Genomic DNA, 20517 nt, shown 5'->3' on the forward strand with positions numbered 1-20517 from the left:
GCTCGCCAAGGATTTGGACGATGACTGTTGATCTTTTATATGTAAATGACATTAATTAGGTGTCGTTTAAAACGCGGAGAACTGAAAGCATTCAGCTGCGCGCAAGTTCAAGATTATTTGCAATTTATAGATCTCACATCTGAAAGAGAGGCGTACGCTCGTTTTCTGTGTCTACGTTTATTCTATGAACATCTGAGAAATGATCGTAAGATCAAATTTAGGACGGTTTCTGCGCAACATTTTATAAATGAGGCCCAAGGTGTGTGGACACCTTTCTCTCTTGCAGATGTTTGTGTGGAGGCAAAGTCATGTCAGGTTGCATAGATGTACAAAAGAAGTATTGGGCCTCATTTATAAAATGTTGTGTAGAAACCATCCTACATTTGATCTAAGATATAAATTGACTTTAGGTTGATCTATGGTTGATCAAATGTGCGTACGTGTGATTCAGAGAAACGAAAGTACACACGCCTCTCTTCCAGATGTGAAATCTACAATTCGCAAATGATCCTGAAATTGTGTGCCTCCCTAAGAACAGCAGTCAACGTCCAAATCCTTGGCTGTGTCCGAAATTGCATACTCTCTTGAGTAGGTACTTATTTTGAATAATTACTTTACGACCGCTAAAAAGTACATTCTATAGTATGAATTTGTGTAGTATGAATGTAATCCGGACATACAACATTCGCTATGTTCATCATGTGACCTATCAGCGTCAGTTTCTTTGCTTCACTGCCATTCACAAATCCTCACCCATGGCCTCATAAGATAGTAAATTGTCCATCATATGCACATTTCAGAATCTCGCCGGAAGTAGTAGGTCTTCCAGGTACTTTTCACCTACTCTTTTATTAGTATTGTGAATTCATACTTCCTTTGTCACATACCGTTTTTCACCTACTATATAGTAGGGAAGTGTGTGATTTTGGACGCAGCCTTTTACTTGAGAATGGCAAGCAGTAAGAATTGCTTAGATTTCCAAATACCTTAAGTACTCCGACTCTGCCACAAGAAAATTTGCGTACGCCTGCTCTAGAACCTGACATGGTTTTCACATCGAAGACCATTTTTATAAATCTGAACATTGGCATGGATTTTAGCATACACACATTAAGATCAAATCTGTGCGAACTTTTTATAAATGAGGCACATTGTTTCATGTGTCAGGCCAAATATGTACATAAAAGCACATAGATGTGCACCATCAAATGTTCAGATAGGAACACTGTGAATATTATCAAGTTTCTAATCTGCCCACCGTTTTTTTCTTTTCTTTTTCTTTTTTTTTTTCTCCATAAGGAAAGTTCAGAATCTCTTTTAAAAAGCATCTCACATAGTACCATGGTGCACCCGATCGGTAAAAATAATCTTCCTATGTCCTCCTCCAGCAGTGATTTGCTTCTGTGAAGTGAGTCCCAGCAGTGCTGATGAATAAATGAACAGAACTCTGAAATCTATGGAGATGCTTTGAAAACTGTAGCTTTTGCTATGTCACATCTGCATGGCAGCATAAAATGAGCAAAGATGATAGAAAATCAGTGTGGGGATGATGATGATGATTTCTGATGCATTACGGTACGCATATAATTGCAATGATGTGAGCAGGGGTTTTCAACCTTTAGGCATCCCCAATTTATTAAAAAAAATCTATATTTTCACTGTAACAATTTATAATGTTCATTAAAACACAAACTAAAATTATTGCAAGAAATAATGCTTATTGGTTCATCAGATAATGTTCATTCAAATAGATACAAATTTCATGAAAGTTTAAGATAATTCCATTTTATATACCTCCACAGACCCCTGGTTGAAAACCCTGCAATATGAGCCATTAAGTTTTATGAGACTTTTTATGTTAATTTGCCCTCATTCATGAAGCACGAGCAGAATGGATTTCAGTCTAAATCTTTCACAAAACCATTTTTACACTAATTTAATGCGATGTTTCGTGAATGAGGCCCATTCAAACTTACACTCTTCTCTTGAGCAACTAAAATGCCCGTCTGTTGAGGTAAAGGTCAAATTGTTCGTGTAATGGTTGTATTGTTACAGTTTACTGCTTCAAATGGTTGATTTTAGACCTGAAAGAAATTCACCCAAAAATGAAAATACAGTAAGACTGCATTTATCTGATCAAAAATTCAGTAAAAACTGTAATATTGTGAAATATTATTACAATTTTAAAGAACAGTTTTCTGTTTTAATATATTTTAAAACTGATGGCACCATTATTCCAGTCTTCTACAGAGCCCATAAAGGGACATGGTGGTGGAAAAAATATGAGATGGGAGAAGAAAAAAAAAAAAAAAGTCAATGCTTTTTGCGTTCTCTTGAATTTTTTTCCCCGTCCCATCTCATATTTTTTCCATCACCATGTCCCTTTAGGGGCTCCATAGTCTTCAGTGTCAAATGATCCTTCAGAAATCATTCTAATATGCTGATTCTGTGCACAAGAAACATTTCTTATTATTATCAATGTTTATTTTTTTTTATTTTTTTTATATATATATTTTTTGTGATGAATAGAAAGTTTAAAATGAATAAAATATGAAGTATAAAATTCACGTTTAGGTGAACTATTTAATTAAACATCAATAATCAGCAACCATGTCTCAGATATGAAACCTCTTATAGGAGTCCAAACCTAGTTTTACTAAAACAAAATGCTCTATTTCGAGACTCACACCTTCAATTATTATGCAAAATTCACTTTTATATTGTTTTTGAACATATTTATGTGTCCACAGTGTGTACACAACCACCCTATTATGATAAAAATCCATCCACTCTATTTGTTATTTTCCCCCTGAATCTGAAACAGTGTCTCAAAATGAGCAGTTCAGGAATGTGCTCCAATGTGACGTCACATTGGAACAGGCCCCGCCCACTAATATGCCCTATTAGCTTAGCTCCTCCCCTGAGTGAGCTGTACACAGTCCGTCAAGTTTCTCCTCACCAGAGCATTTAACAGCAGCATTCAGGTAAGAAATGTATTCTTATTAAAGCTACTAAAGTTATTCAAAGTAATCAAGAGCAGTGAGACATTTTCTTGTTTGGTTCATATTAACAGCATATACAGCAGTAGGTAATGTATATTACACTGCTGTCTTTTTAATACACAGATCTATATACACGATTTCTTTTCCTGCTGTTTACATTCACAGACATAACCGACTGTGTTTATGTGAACTTTGTGTGTTTTTGACATAATTTTGTGTGTATTTGACAGTTTAAGCGCAACAAAACATGAAAGAGAAATTAGTTTAATACTCACAGGATGCCGTCTGACAGCCAGCTTTCTGTGTGCTTGCTTCAGATGTGTGCGCTCAGAAAACCATAGGCTATATCAGAAGTTTAAACTGATATTGCTTTAAAACGACGACGAAGAATTGTAATGTTACGTGAGTGTGGCCGTGATAGAGATGATAATCAAAACCAAACAGACGTTTTGTTAGATTTTGGCAGAGTATCCGAGGCACAGCGCTATTCTGGATAGGGGCAAAGAACAGCAGCTCATTTGCATTTAAAGATAGACGCGCGAAAACAGCATGTTTTTGTTTCCACTCAAAATGGGCATTTACAACATGGTATAATAAATGATCTGTAAAGTACTTTGAGCTGAAGCTTCACAGACACATTCTGGGGACACCTGAGACTTATATTACATCTTGTAAAGAGGGGCATAATAGGTCCCCTTTAGTAAATGCAGTTGTCAATACCAAAAACTGACAGTGTGAACGTAGCTTAGAGACCAAATATTACTGCAGAATCGTACATATTTCTTATTAATTTTATTTCATGTTCTTTGCTTAAAATGTGTCAGATTTTTAAGTTTTTTTAAGTAAATTAGATTTTTTCATCCCAGATTTTCAATGTGGTCTAAGACTTTTGGACCCTGCAGATTTATATGTAGTTATGTAGTTTAGATCAAGTACTTCTTTCATCAGATTCATTCAAAATTTATTCTTTTTTATTCTTGCAGTCTGGCTTTTCGTCATAAAACATGAGGACCAGAGCTGCTACAAGGGATGTGTATGGAACAAGAATATGAAGAGCTTCTGTGGCAAAGCACCAGGGAAATTAGCACTGAAGCTGTGAGAGTAATAAATCATAAATCCTGCAGTGGACTGATGAGATGAGGATATTCTGTGAAGAACAGTATAGTGACACATATCAGTTCTGGAAAGCCAGAGGGACTGAACTGCTGGAATGGTGAGGTGACACAGATTTTCCTCTCTAATGGTTTCTAATGATGTGATTCAAAGCAGCTGAGTGGAGCGGATGGGAGAGAGGCACTCCACTGCACAGCTGTAATCTCAAAGGTGACTATGTCCAAACAGTACACATAAGTTAACCTCGTACTTTCAGAGTATATGTGATGTATTCAGTTTTCAGTATTTTTAGGCGTGCAGGTAAAGAAAATATATACAGTACATTCCTGGCTGATTGTGTTATAGAGAATGCATAGGCTACTCAGATACAGGAATAGAGACATTTTAAAGTTGGACATATTTCCTATTTTGATGTATATCTGAGGTAGACGTGCAGATATTCGGTAATGCGATATATCACGATAATGAATATGCACGATATTGTTATCGTGGGCACTTCAAAATACTGTAAATAATAATTTATAACCAATTATTAAAATTTTATAATGCATTTAAGAATACTTTCCCCATCAACTGCATAAAATGCACAACACCGCTGTATGCTGCGTCAAAGGGACACGCGCTCAGATGTAAACAAGCCCAACGTGCATGAGAAGCACATGGTGGAGACGCGCTGAAAGAAAGTGCACGTTCACTCTCTGACAGCAGAGGGCGCTGATGGAACCATGCAGCGGTTAGCCCGGAAACCCCGCAAACAAAGTAACTGCGCTAATGAAGTTTTTAAAATGCTTCAAACAGCCATTCATTTTTTTTTGTAATCTCAATGTTGTTCATCACAGCACCAAACACTTAATACTTAAAGACTTAATGGGCCATTTATTTTCAAACTTAAACATTTTTATATTTTAACCTGGACTACAACATGCCCTAATGATTAGAAATGTTCTGATTATTTGTTATTGTTCAGTAAAACTTGGAGACATACGGCTTCATTAGTTAACATGTAATTCATTATTACCAAACTGACAATGAAAAATACTTATAAAGCATGAGTTATTCTTAGTTAATGTTAATTTCTTAGTTACTAAAATCAAAAGAACTTATTTAATGGACTGGAGATAAATCTAACAATGATCAGTTGTATTTCTTAACTAACATTAACAAAAAATAATACTTTCTGTAACAAATGTAGCTATTGCTCAATCTTAGTTAATGCATTAAATAATGAGAGCTTATTGAAAAAGTGTTACCTGTTGTTCTTTATAGCTTATTTCTTTTGCACTTTAATCTGTTTGAAAATTTACTTTATATTTTTTGTGTATTGTATTATTGTATTTAAACATTCAGAGTTCTTTTTGTTATTACAATAAGAGTTCTTAAACCTGTTATACTATGACAACACTTTTTTTTTCTTTTTGCAACTTATTTCAATATCGTGATAAAACCGTATACCGTGATAAAAGCTTCAGCAATTAATCGCAACATGAAAATTTGATACTGTCACATGCCTAATCTGAGGTAAACTGCTTCCCGTTCGAAAAAAATGATTTTGTCCATCGGGAATAGATGGCTGTGGTTCGCTATTGCTATGATGTCATGTGAGTGACAGGTTGTCCCGCCCTCACGCCAGTAAACGCATCATCAGAGAAGAGAAGACAAGAGATGTCAAGTCGCTACAAGAAGGAGGGGAAGTTATTTTGATTAAAGATTACACAGGCACATAAATTAAAAAAAGTAATGCTGTGCAGGGATAAATTACTTACAATAAATATTCCATAGAAAAATAATTGCCCATTTTGATTTTGTGGTGACTTTATTGTCGCCATTGTAATACAGTACACCTATGTTTCTATTTTACATGTAATTCAAATCAAAGCTTATGCGTATATGCATATGTCAAAAAACATGCCTTGATCTACTATAATACATATCTGGAGATGATAAAACGCTACTGTGTAACTAATTCAAAAATATTCTACTTTATCTTCCAGATCTGAACATATTCTAGGACTGCGAGTCTATAAAATTATTTTATATACTGTACTGGAGTCTCTTAAAAAGGAGGCCTGCAGCATTTTCATCTATTTAAATAAAAAGTGTCATTAACCACTACATTTCATTTTCCACTCCCAACATTATTTGAACCTGCATGTGAGAAAATTATTTGTCGCAGTTTTAATCTGCCATGAAGTCATTGCGTATATTGAGTGACTGAATATTGTGCTTCCTTCTAAACAACAATTACCAATTTTATTGCCAGTTATGAGATTTGAACTTATCTGGAAGTATAATCAGAAGATAAATGTGTGTGTGTGAATCAGGGTGATTATCTGTGGCAGGATTTGGGATTTGTCTATAATATTGAGCTGTGGAACTGGTACAGCCAGTTAGATAGGGACCTTATTAAGGCATTAAATCGTACCCCACACCAGGAGAAAAAGAAGAAGCAGTTTGGCTATAGGTGACAAACATCACATTTTATCGCCAAAAGCAGCCAGCACATTATGTGAAGTGACCTTCACACTACTGGTGAGCTATATCAGCTCAGCGATGAGTAATGGGGCTTGAGTGCATCCAATCACAACATTGCATTATTAATACAGAATCTCTCCACTGGCAAAATAGCCTTGGATTCACATCCTCCCACTAACCATGCCAACACACACATGGATACACACTCCACACTCGTTCAATGTCCTTTTCACTTTTTTGACTCACTCGCATATATTTCTGTTTAATAATTTAAAGTATATATATATATATATATATATATATATATATATATATATATATAAACCCTCACCCAGGTCCTGCTCACCCCACAATGCACAGGCCTCAAACCTGGGTCTCTGGTGTGGGAGTCAGATGCTCTAACAAGGAGGCTAAAGGCCACAACCCCTAGCATCAGTCAGATCTCTTGAGATCAGAGGAGTGAGGTTTACTTACACAGCAACTACTAGCTGGCCTCCGTTACACTCACCCCCTAAACCTCAATCCCATCCGGGTAACGGCACCAATGTAACCCCTCACCCAAGTCCTATTCGCCCCGCTCTGCACGGGCTTCGAACCTGGGTCTCCAGCGTGGGAGTCGGACCCTCTAACAAGAAGGCTAAAGGCTGCAACCTCTATTGTCAGTCGCTAGAGCATCTCTTGAGATCAGAGGAGTGAGGTTTACTTTCACAGCAACTACTAGCTGGCCTCCGTTAACTTTTTGGTATTATTATTATTAATAAAATTAATATTATTATTATAGGTTTTCCATACCATGTCCTTAAAAGGTTTTGGTGCTTTTATAAGTAAATAAAGTGTAAGAAGTTTTGCAGAAGCTAAAGTTTTGGAGTCGAATGTAATCCTATCAGTATTCCGGGGAGCTGGGTGGGCTAGTGTTCTTGATCATGGCTTATATGCAGGGTGGAGGTGATCCATCAGATTCCCTGTGAGGCAGAACCAGCGTCCTGCATCTGAGATTTACTGCTACTGAGGACCTGTGGTTAGAAATGAACTCAGATGTGAAGGGAAATGGTTAGGAGGCTGAGCACAAGCAGCATTCTGGATGTTGCATGATTTTTAAAGTTGGTTTATATATATAATTGTCTTTCACAATCTGTAGACAGTGTCAAAGTGTGTAAATAGCAAATTAAATTAATATGATGAATCTTATATCAATATAAAAGGAACACTTTGCAATAAGGTTTCATTTGTTAATATTAGTTAAGTACAGTTAAAGGGTTAGTTGAAAATTATGTCATTTATTACTCACCCTCACGTCGTTCCACACCTGTAAGACCTTCGTTCATCTTCGGAACACGAATTAAGGTATTTTTGATAAAATCCGATGGCTCAGTGAGGCCTGCATCGCCAGCAATAACACTCCCTTTTTCAATGCCCAGAAAGCTACTAAAAACATATTTAAAATAGTTCATGTGACTAAAGTGGTTCAACCTTAATATTATAAAGCGACGAGAATACTTTTTGTGCGCCAAAAAATAACAAAATAGCAACTTTATTCAACAATATCTAATGGGCGATTTCAAAACACTGCTTCATGAAGCTTCAAAGCTTTATGAATCTTTTGTTTCGATTCAGTGGTTCGGAGTGCCCCCCAGTGGTGAACCATTGCAATTTCTAAACACTTATGATGTAACAAAGCCTCATTTACTGAAATCATTTGATTTTGGCTCTCTGAACCACTGATTCGAAACAAAAGATTTGTGAAGCTTCATGAAGCAGTGTTTTGAAATGGCCCATCACTAGATATTGTTGAATAAAGTCATTTTGTTGTTTTTTTGGCGCACAAAAAGTATTCTTGTCGCTTTATAATATTAAGGTTAAACCACTGTAGTCACATGAACTGTTTTAAATATGTTTTAGTAGCTTTCTGGGCATTGAAAAAGGGAGTGTTATTGCTGGCGATGCAGGCGATGCATCAGATTTTATCAAAAATATCTTAATTTGTGTTCTGAAGATGAACGAAGGTCTTACGGGTGTGGAACAACATGAGGGTGAGTAATTAATGACAGAATTTTCATTTTTGGGTGAACTAACCCTTTAACATGAACTAACAATGAACAATACAGGCTACAGCATTTACTATTCTCAGTTCATGTTAATTTCTACAATTATTAATACATTTTTCAGATCAAAGCTGTATCTATTAACTTTAGTGAATGCACTGTTATTAACTAACATTAGCAAAGATTAATAAATGCTCTATTGCGCACTGTTAGTTCATGTTAGTTAATGCATTAACAAATAAGAGGTTATTGTAAAGTGTTACCAATATAAAACACAATTAATAGTGGTGTATACAAAGCTTTTGCTCTCGGTCTGCAGTAAACTGAATGCAATCTACTATCTGATAATGTATGCAAAGTAAATGAAAAGTTCTAAACAATAATAACCATAAGAAGCTGTAATGTTGAGATTAGGTCCATTTTCAATCCCCGAACTGTCTGAAGTCTTTTATATCCTGGTATTATCCTGTCTGGCTCAAATTCCAGATAATTATAACACGAAGAGCACAAAAAGCTCAATCAATCTCCCATTGATCGGTAAAGCAGAGAATAAATGGAGCAAAAGGCTAATCAGATGGTAAGCCTCTGAAAGAAGCCTCTGAAATGCTCCACCTTTGCATTTACTGGCAGAGCAGAGAGTGAGACTGACATGACAAACGTTTAGAACTGTCTCTGTCTGTTGTGTGTCGCTTTGCATTAAAGACAGGCGAAGACAGCTTCAAACTTCAGACAGCTTTTCCACAGAAGCTTTTGGATTGTGGTGCGTGTGTGTCCCCTGGTGGTCATAGTCGGAACTGCACATAAAATTCACATAAAGGCAGATCACGTTTCTGTATGTTTTTTTTTTCTCTTCTCCATCCAAAATTGACATAAAAAGTCAAAATTATGATAAAGTCAAAATTATGACTTTCTATGTAATAATTGTGACTTTTTTTATTTTATAATTATGAAATTTAAGTCAAGTCGATTTTTTTTGTCATGACTGTCAGAATTGACAGAACTGTCATAATTTCGACTTTTTATTCTCATAATTACTATGTCATGAATTTTCTTTATGTGCATTTACAAATATAAATGCTATTTTTTTATTTTATTTTATTTTTAATTACAACAGGAATAATACCAGAATATTAAAGTAAATATATAACCATATTTGCTCTTCCTAATGCCTTGAAAAAGCAGAACCTCAGTGAAACTAACCTCAGGCACTTTACAAGCTTTGTTGATTACTTAGGAATCATTTATGGCATGTTAGATCATTGTTGAGGCCCTTGGGCAAATCAAGGGCCGCATTAATATGTGATGAACAGCATTATCTGCTTATTTGTGCAAAGCCGGGGCATTTTAATGCAGACTTATACTTTGAATTCTTATGCTCTATAGAAACTACAGATATTGTTGTTAGATACTGAAGACGAAGTGATCTCATTTGGCATACAAAATCATTTCAGTGTTAATAAGTGTTAATGACAAATTATAGAACAGATACAGCATGTAGTCGGTCATCTCTATTTCTTTACAGTAATTAAAATATTACTGTAAAGAATATAAAACATTTACCTGTTTGCTAATCTATATTTAGATTTGAACAAATCTGTAGCACAGCAGGAGATGTGTGTTATTTCTTTTCCATGCATTTTGACTCATTCATCTGGTGCATGATAAAAAAAATATATAAAAAAAAATCCATAGATTTACATTGAGGAAGGGACCCAAGCCATATCTAGAACATCATATAGACTCTGGAGCAGTGTTGGGTAAAGTTACATTTAACAGTAATGCATTACAATATTGTATTACTCCCCAAAAAAGTAACTTACTGCATTATTTAGTTACTTTTGCGTTACTTTTTGTCACCTGCACTGGGCTTGCTTGTTTGTTTTTTAATAACAATAACAAAAAAATAAGTTATATTTTTGGCAAATGTACTAAAAGTGAAATGAATAAGCCTCAGGCTGAAGGAAATGCAAAATCACACCTGTACAGTAGAGGGTGCGGCAATGAAAACAAAAACATGAAAGACAAACATGATGTTTAACTAAAGTCATTTTTGCTTATTAGTATGGTTGAATTGGATCATCAAAAGGTCAACAGCAAAGACATTGCTTAATAAAGTGAGATTAAATACATAAATGCCTGGTTTCACAGACAAGGCTTAAACTAGTTTCAGACTAAAATGAATGTTTGAGCTGTTTTAACTGAAAGCAACTTGCACTGACATATCTTAAAATATGTCACTGCCATTGGCTTATCACTAGATGCACTCCAGTAATGTTTTTTTTCTAAGGGATGTTTATAAAAGCTACCTATTAAATGTCCTAATTGAACTAAGGCCTAATCCGGGCTTAATCTAAGCCCTGTCTGTGAAACCAGGCCAAAGTATATTTGTGTGATTTAACATATTTATTTATTGCAGGTTTGTGTAAATATGCTGAGTTTGTGTTTCATTGTTTTTATTCATTTTGAGAAATACTAAATCTGTTTTTGTGCGAGTTGAGTAAATTCATGTTCACATTTAGTCTAGAACTACAATAACCGATTTCTCTCAACATGGGGACAGGAGAGCTGTCAGCCAATAAATGGGAAACAAAGTTACTTGCATTACTTATTTGAAAAAGTAACTCAGATATTTTGTTGTAAATATAAAAGTTATGCATTACTATACTCGTTAAAAGTAATCTGATTATGTAACTCGCATTTCTTGTAAGGTGGTACCCCCAACACAGCTCAGGAGTGGGCTCTTTTGAGTTTGGCCATATCAGGCCCAAATATAAAGAATATACAGTACAAAGTTATTTCACTAGATGGCAGCAAATTCCCACAAAATGGCAAGGCAATGCTTGGCATATGTCATAATTTCAATTTTGAAATCATCATGTAGCAATGCAGTAGTAAAGTGACCTTCTGTATTGACATTTGGGGAGTCCAGAGTGTTTCTGTGAATTAAAATATTGATTTAATTGGTAACACTTTACAATAAGGTTACATTTGAAAAATGAAAAATATATGTAAAGCATTTTTTAATCTTAATTGATGGTAATTTCAACATTTACTAATACATTATTGAAATCAAAAGTTATTTCTGTTCATATTATTTAATGGACCTGAGCTAACAATAAACACTGCAACAAATGTATTGTTCATTAATGTTAGTTAATGCATTAATGGGACCTCATTGTAAAGTTTTACCATTTAATCTTTTATCACAGTATGACTGTGATTTATTTGTCTGTTTAATTGATGTCTAAGTCTGTAAAACCAGTAATATCTTCTCTTGTTTTTTTTCCACAAAGGAGTTCACTATAGAGTTTAAAATTACATATGTTTGTCCCAACATCTATAAATGATTACCTATTGCGTGGTTATTAAACCTTAACTGGTTATATTAGAATTATATATTGCTTGTCTTTTGAAAAAAAAAAAAAAAAAAGACATATTAGTGAGAAAATGAATATTCTTGTGTTGTAATTTAAATGAAAATTCAGTCATTACTCACCCTCATGTCGTTCCATACCCGTTCATCTTCAGAACACAAATTAAGACATTATCCGATGGTTCGGTGAGACCTGCGTTGGCAGCAAGATCATTTCCATTTTCAATGCCCAGAAAGCTACTAAAAACATATTTAAAACAGTTCATGTGACTACAGTGGTTCAACCTTAATATTATAAAGCGACGAGAATACTTTTTGTGTGCCAAAAAATAACAAAATAGCAACTTTATTCAACAATATCTAATGGGCAATTTCAAAACACTGCTTCATGAAGCTTCAAAGCTTTATGAATCTTTTGTTTCGATTCAGTGGTTCGGAGCGGCCCCCAGTGGTGAAACATTGCAATTTCAAAACACTTATGATGTAACAAAGCCTCATTTACTGAAATCATTTGATTTTGGCTCTCTGAACCACTGATTCGAAACAAAAGATTCGTAAAGCTTTGAAGCTTCATGAAGCAGTGTTTTGAAATCGTCCATCACTAGATATTGTTGAATAAAGTCGCTATTTTGGTTTTGTTTTTTGGCACACAAAAAGTATTCTCGTTGCTTTATAATATACCACTGTAGTCACATAAACTGTTTTAAATATGTCTAGTAGCTTTCTGGGCATTGAAAAAAGAGATCTTGCCGGCAATGCAGGCCTCACTGAGCCAATCGGATTTTATCAAAAATATTTTAACTTACGTTCCAAAGATGAACGAAGGTCTTAAGGGTGTGTAACGACATGACAGAATTTTCATTTTTGGGTGAACTAACACTTTAAGGAAGTGTTTGTATAAAATAGACTTTTAGAAATATGCTTCCACAGGCTCTGCTCAGAAAATCATTGCTTAGATTATCAGTGATTAATGCAGAACTCCAATCAGAAAACACGCAAACAGCTGCTGCAATGGTTACATAGATTGCTTGGGGAATTAAAGTGGATTTACAGTCATGATTTGGGATTGTGGTAGATCCGTCATTTACACGTCATCTGGGTAATCAGCTGACTTGAGAGTAATTTCGAGTGATTTTGAGTCTGACACAGAGACCAGATGTGAGTCGGGGCTGGAGGGGGGTGCACTGCAAACATGTAATATACCTACTCAAGCTTAATCCAAAGCTCATCTTTGAATTAAGCAATCTCGTGCTTCATTTGCAATCTGTACGTCACATTTGCAGAACAGCTGCACGGGTTGCTATAAATGGAGAACTGTAGGTACAATAGAGTTGCATTCATATGCAGGGTGTTTGTTGGTATTTGCCCTTGCATTCCTCTTAAAAAGCCTTTTGAATGGGTTTGCCTGATAATATTTTGACAATAGCAATTTATTCCTTTGCTTTGTTCTCATGAAGGCTTTGTTCATTGTGTTGATAATTTGAAACCTGTGAAAGCTTTTCAGATGTCTGTATTAATATTCAGTGTTTGATTAGCTCAGCTATTTAGAGAAACATTAATTCTTTGTCCATTATAAAGAGAGAAATGAATGTTATTTTTGAACCATTAATGGAGTTTGCCAAGGCAATAATTAATTATTGTGGTGTTTTATTGTGTGCATGATTTAAACAAATCCCTAACCATGAATATTACAATTCAGTGCATAACTGTGCATAATTGTGCTATTATTTTTCTAAGCGATCAGATGTCAAAAATATCCCATAGACTTAGCAGTGTTATTTTAGTATGATTTATACACTGTCAGCCTGTTTATTATTTGGAAATATGTATATTTTTATATTTTCAGTTTTCAATTTATTTTTGTTATTTAAATAAATTTAGTTTAGTTTCATTTTATAGTATTTAACTTTGTTTAATTTAGTTTAGTTTCATTTTATAGTATTTATTAATATTTTGAAATATCTTTATTTTTATATTTTCCAATATAGTTTTCAATTTATTTTTCTTATGGGCTTTTGTGATTTATTTCATTTTATTTAACTTTATTTAATTTAATTTTGATTTGTTTTTTTAACAGGAATAATACCAGAAAAACTGTTTCAAATATCAGTGTTTTTTTCTTTATTTCTTGTTATATTTTCACAATAAAGCCATTATAGCTTTTAATAAATGTTTATATTTTATTTGTATTTCAGTTTTAATAACTTTAGTACTTCAACTTCAGCCAAAGCACATTTGTTTCATCTAATATTTATATATTATTTTATTTCAGCTTAATTCAATTATCGAAAACAATACTTTTAATAGTTTCAGATGACAATAACAACACTGAGATTTACATCGAAAGAAGAGATTCAAGCCACAGGGAGCATTTTGGGTAAGCTTTTTGACTTGGGCATGTAAGAAGTCACCTAGCAACCATCCAGAAGACCCTAGCAACCACATAGAAATGCACTTAAACCACTCAGCACCTAATGCACTTCAATAAGTTTCTTATTTTCCAGGCATTACAAAGTGAGAGTGCCCTTAACACAATCCACACCTTGCTAAATTTGTCCTGTGCCTCTGATAAAACATTCCTCTAACCACATTAATCACTTCCTGGTCCCAGAATCCCAATTATGATCAGTTGTGCCTCACATTAACCTCTCTGTTATTATTCAGCAGCACTGTACAGCCAAAGGAGCCCTGCTAAAGGGAGTAGTTCATCCTGCAAAGCATCCTGGGTAGAACAAGACCCTGCTGCAGTGTCTGCTGTAATGTTGAATTCATGACTCTTTGAGGGGCTTAAAAATAAGCTGTAAAACCTGCAAGTTCAGCCTGAGGTCTTTATGCGAATAAGGTGTTTCTGTAATTAGTATCTCACTTCATTTTAGGGACAATGTTCATGACCATCTTGAGGGCTGTTCAGTTTGAATCAAGTTATGAAGGTGGCATTTTAACAGCTGGGCTTATAGTGCAGTTTACAAGGACCTTACACAGCACTTTATCGCTGACACTGTTTACACCTTGTATAAAGATATTTTGGGTTATCTGGCACTGGGTGATGAAGTATAGGCCTGGTTTCACAGACAGGGCTTAGATTAAGCCAGGATTAGGCCTTGGTTCAATTTAGGGCATTTATAGCTTTATAGCTGGAAAAATTACAGGTGTGTATTTTGAGACAAAACAATGGCACTGACATATTTTAAGATATGTCAGTACAAGTTGCTTTCAGTTAAAACAGCTCAAACATACATTTTAGTGTGAAACTAGCTTAAGCCTTGTCTGTGAACCCGGGGGATATTGTGATAAATCTTGGACCTAGTCAAAAACACATGACAACATCACATTTGAATGCTAATCTGTGCTAATGGACAACAGTAAAAAGCTGTTTACTCACCTGTCAATCAATAATTATGCTAAAAATTGATTTTAAAGGGATAGTTCACCCAAAAATGTAAGTTTGCTGTTAGTTTACACACCCTCAGGCCATCCAAGATGTAGGTGACTTTTTTTTTCTTCAGTAGAACAGTAAAGATGATTTTTAGCTGAAAGCGTGGTCCTCTGTGATTCATATAATGCAAGTCAACGGGTGCCGTCACTTTGAGATTCAAAAAAACATATGCAGACAAAACAAAACTAATACCCGCTGCTCCTGATGATACATCGAGGTCTCAAGAAGGGAAACGATCTGTCTATGTGAGAAACTGAACATTATTTACAACATTTTTCCTGTAATCCACAGCCTCGGCAAATGGTTCTGAGCACGTTTATGACAGTCTGGAGCACGAGCTTCCTGTCACATAATGACGTATGTGCAGGAGCATACTCACACGTGAGCTGACGCTGTTTGTTTACAACAGAGAGGGAAGACACGTGTGTTGAATTGTTTATCAAAATCGTACTTGTGCTTACCCTGGATGCCGCAACCTACGCGTGATCTTAATCGGGAAGATTGACTTTTCATAGATTCTCAACATTTGATTCTCAGTCATTATTTGAGAGGAAACTCGCGCTGCAGACTGTCATGAATTCACTCAGGACCGCTTGCCGAAGTTGTGGATTACAGGTAATAATGTTGTAAATAATGTTTAGTTTCTTGCATAGACCGTTTCACTTCTTAAGACCTCAATGCATCATCAGGAGCTGCGGGTATTAGTTTTGTTTTGTCTGCATATGTTTTTTTTGAATCTCAAGGTGATGGCACCCATTGACTTTCATTATATGAATCACAGAGGACCACGCTTTCAGCTAAAAATCTTCTTTACTGTTCTACTGAAAAAGAGTCACCTACATCTTGGATGGCCTGAGGGTGAGTAAATTAACTGCAAATTTTCATTTTTGGGTGAACTATCCCTTTAAACTTTGCTCTTTATGTGTGGTTTTAAAAGTAATAATCATCTGACTTAACTGCGTGTCTTCTTCAGTTCAGTTCAAATAACTACAGTATAAACCTTCCACTAAAAATGTCACATTTATGGTGAGATTATTATTATTATATTTTATATTAATTTGCATTTTATATTAATTTTAAAACACTTTTTCCAAATACACTACTGCTCAAAAATTTGAGATTTTAAAAATATTTTTTAAAGAAGTCTCACGAAGGCTGCATTTATTTGGTCAAAAATACAGTAAAATAAAATAGTAATATTGTGAAATATTATTACAATTTAAAATAACTGTTTTCTATTTGAATATATTTAAAAATGTCACTTATTCCTGTGATGGCAAAGCTGAATTTTCAGCATCATTACTCCAGTCTTCAGTGTCATATGATCCTTCAGAAATCATTCTAATATGCTGAATTGAGGAACATTCCTTACTATTATTAATGTCGAAAACAGTTGTGCTGCTTAATATTTTTGTGGAAATCGGAATGCATCATTTTTCAGGATTTTTTGATGAATAGAAATTTCAAACAGCATTTTTTTTTAAATAGAAAATTTCATAACATTATGACTGTCACTTTACTTTACTGTCACTTTTGATCAATTTAATGCATCCTTGCTGAAGAAAAGTATTAATTTCTTTCAGAAAAAAATCTTACTGAACTCAGCGTGCAATGAAGCAATGTGCAAGGTCATGAAATCAGAGAACATCAGCTTCAGATATGATCACAAGTGGTCATAAGAGTATACCAGCTGTAAACAGTAATGTGTGGTTGATAACCAAGTCAGATTTTTTATTCATTATTTCAGCCCTCTTTTCTCTTACACTATGACTGGTGATTACTCATTCACTCTTCTAATGCAAATTTCCTACAGCAGTCCAGAACGAGCACGTGTTTAAAGCAGCTGAACGCTTCTATATACAGTCCTGTCAACAAGTGCACCACCTGAGGGCCAATGTGACTGATTTTTTTCCAGATCTTTTCAGGTCATGCTCAGCCAGTCATAGCCTTAAACCTTCATGGGGAATACACTTTAATGTTCCTGCTATTTCAAGAGAGAAAAAGCCCATTTGTGGTTATTATTAAAGCCATTTGTTGTTTTCAAAATGTGAAATCCTTTGTACAAAAGGAATAACCAATACTGTAAGAGGACATTTTTAAATTCAACTTTTTACTCAAACTTTTTATTATACAGATGCATTAGACAAATGCAAAATAGAAGTGAACTTTTTAACTATTGTATATGTAAGGAATTACATATACAATGGCTGCATTACCACATCAGGTGTGCGTTATTTTCTAATAATTCAACAGACAGGAGTCTATTATTCCGCTTATACTACGGTTACCAGTTACCACACTTCAAGACATTGTTCAGATGTTGTATTTCAAGACATTTGTCAGGTTTTTGTCCTTAAAAAAAAAAAGCTTTTGTGAAGGACTAATTTCTTACACATCTCATCCAACCCTCTGTTGCTAATTCCAAAACGTCATTTTAAAGCTAGTAATGGAGGTTTCAGCCATTGATAGCAAATTAATACAGTTATTAAGCAGTTTTTAGAGAGAGAGAGAGAGAGAGAGAGAGAGATTGATTAAGCGTGTGTTTATTACCTGAGTCTGTGCGTGTCTCTAAACAATTTTCTGTTGCAGCATCTTTACTAATAGCGAAACTGTAAGTTTATCTGCTTCAAGAACAGCGCCGTTATTACCTTGTTAGTGAGAACCGTCATGTAACTTTCAAGTTGCTAAACTACTTTACTTATAAAATCGTCAGAGCAGCGCTGACAACACGTTTCTGGGCAAGTGTGTGTGTGTCCATACTGAATGAGTGTGTGTTTGAGTGGGAGAGAGAGCAGGAGAAAGAGTATGTACTTTCTGTACATAATAAAATGTAATTTTGTGGCAAAAAAAAAAAAAAAAACATTGAAATAATTTGTTGTTTTTATCCTACTGTTTACTATATTTGTTTGGCCAGACAGTGTTGTTGTGGGTTTTCGTTCTTTTGCGGTTGTAGGCTATGAGGACCTTTGAAATAACTAAAATCATTTGGTGAAGTGATATGGAAATGTAATGCGGTCAAGACATGCCTGGAACTACTTTAGCCGTGCGATTCCCTGAAAATAATTGCACACCTTAGAATGTTCATCAACCAATCAGATATAAGCAGCCCCACACTATAAATGAATATGAAATGCTCGCTCTATGAACGCAATAATAAACTTTTTTTTTCAAAAACTGGGTACAATGAGATGACATTATTCTACTCACCCTTCAACCATTGAACATTAAAAGGACATTTAAAAGTGTAAAAACATCAACAACGTTCAACAAAACACGGATTACCCCAAAAGTGTGATTCTTTCCACAGCAATATTATGGATGAGTTAAATGTCACTGTGGTAATATATGTAACGTTGCCTTAATAAAAAATGTTCATTAACTTTAGCATTGCGTGATAATATTTTAAAGTGCTTTCTGTGATTTTGACAGATAATAAATTGTATTTACCTGTTTTAGAATCATTCCAGTAAATGTTATTAATATGGATTAGAAGTGAAATGGAGAGACATTTATATTTTAAAGCATCTGTGTGAAAACAAATTTGGAAAGAGACGTGAGGATTTGAGGAGAAAAGCAAGAGATACTCAGTGCAGTCCAGTGAATTATTTATGGGATATATCGTAAATTAAATAGGGGGGAAAATAATCAGGAGGAAAAGAATGCAGCGACTGAAAAGAGCTCTTGCCATAGATATTTTTGTTATACCACGTCACACTAAAATACCAAGCGTTACATTATTCTCATGACATCTGAAAATAAAACATGAAGGAAAATTGACAGCTCATTCAGTCAAACTGACCAATAAGGATTATTTATAGTTCAAGGTTATAGTTTGAAATTATTTGTTTCAGTCTTTTTGAAGTTCCCCAAACTGGAAGTGTCACGCATAATTCAAAATGCAGTGGGCTCATCTGGAAAAAAAAATTTATATATAAATTCAACCCAAAAGTTTGCATCCACATTATTTTTTAATGCCCACATTCAGCTGTTAAAACAGCGTATTTGAAGATGCAGACTTCTGCCAGAGGGAGGCCATGAGGACAGGACAGGACTAATTGAATGGACTAATGTCAGTGCCAGTGTGAGATCTCAGCAGAGACTGAAATGAATAGTGCAATTTCTCTTGTGCCTTAGGGACAGGTGCTCAATGATGGTCATTCTCGACCGTTCAACTGATCAAGGTTAAAATCATTTGCTATTGCTGAGAGGCCCAGATCAGCTCTTTGGATCATTTTACCACTTTTAACAAAACAGATGAACATCCAGTCAATTCATTCCAATGCAATGAACCCCTAGGTACATTTCAAGCTCATTTCTATTACTTTGTAATGTAAAAAAAGGAAAAAGAAAAGAAAAAGAAGACAAAATATGCTAGTAATATAAGGAGGCATTTCTATATATATTATACTTACAGCAATATGTTCTGTTCAATATCAGACACTTTTTATATTAATTATATTATATTTTACTTTTTTATTATTTATTTACATTATGACAAAAAATATACATGAATGGGATGGAAATAATTCTTAATCTGCACTTTTAAAGGTTCCACAAGGGGGTTTTTGCAGTGATGCCACATAGAAGAACTATTTTGGGTTCCCCAAAGAACCTTTCATTTCTTAAAAGAACCATTTTTTTAATCTAAAGAACCCATTTCCATTAAAAAGAACCTTTTCTGCAATGAAAAGGGTTCACGGATGTTAAAAGGGTTCTTCCAAAGTCGGCGGCCATCTTTGAAATGCCTCTCAGGCATCCAAGTGCAGCTCCTATCTCTTTGAATGGGGAAACATCAAATTCTCCAAAGCTGTTTGCCAAGCTTTCGATTAAATTTTTATATTTGACATCACCAATGAAATCTGACATCAACTGTCTCATAAATTTTGTTTCTAAATGCTCGAATCATGACAAAAAGTTGTATTTTTCAGGCTGGATCAAGTTAATGCGCATGCGCAGTCCTAAGTGCGCGTCTCTTGTGTCTCACTTCGGAGGCGCGCGTCTAACTGTTTCTATAGGAACCGGAGCTTCTAACGGCAGCTGAGGTGACGCGATGACTTTACCAATCGGCGATTGGCTCTT

This window comes from Ctenopharyngodon idella, chromosome 20, assembly GCF_019924925.1.
Source record: "Ctenopharyngodon idella isolate HZGC_01 chromosome 20, HZGC01, whole genome shotgun sequence".
In the NCBI taxonomy this organism is placed as follows: domain Eukaryota; kingdom Metazoa; phylum Chordata; class Actinopteri; order Cypriniformes; family Xenocyprididae; genus Ctenopharyngodon; species Ctenopharyngodon idella.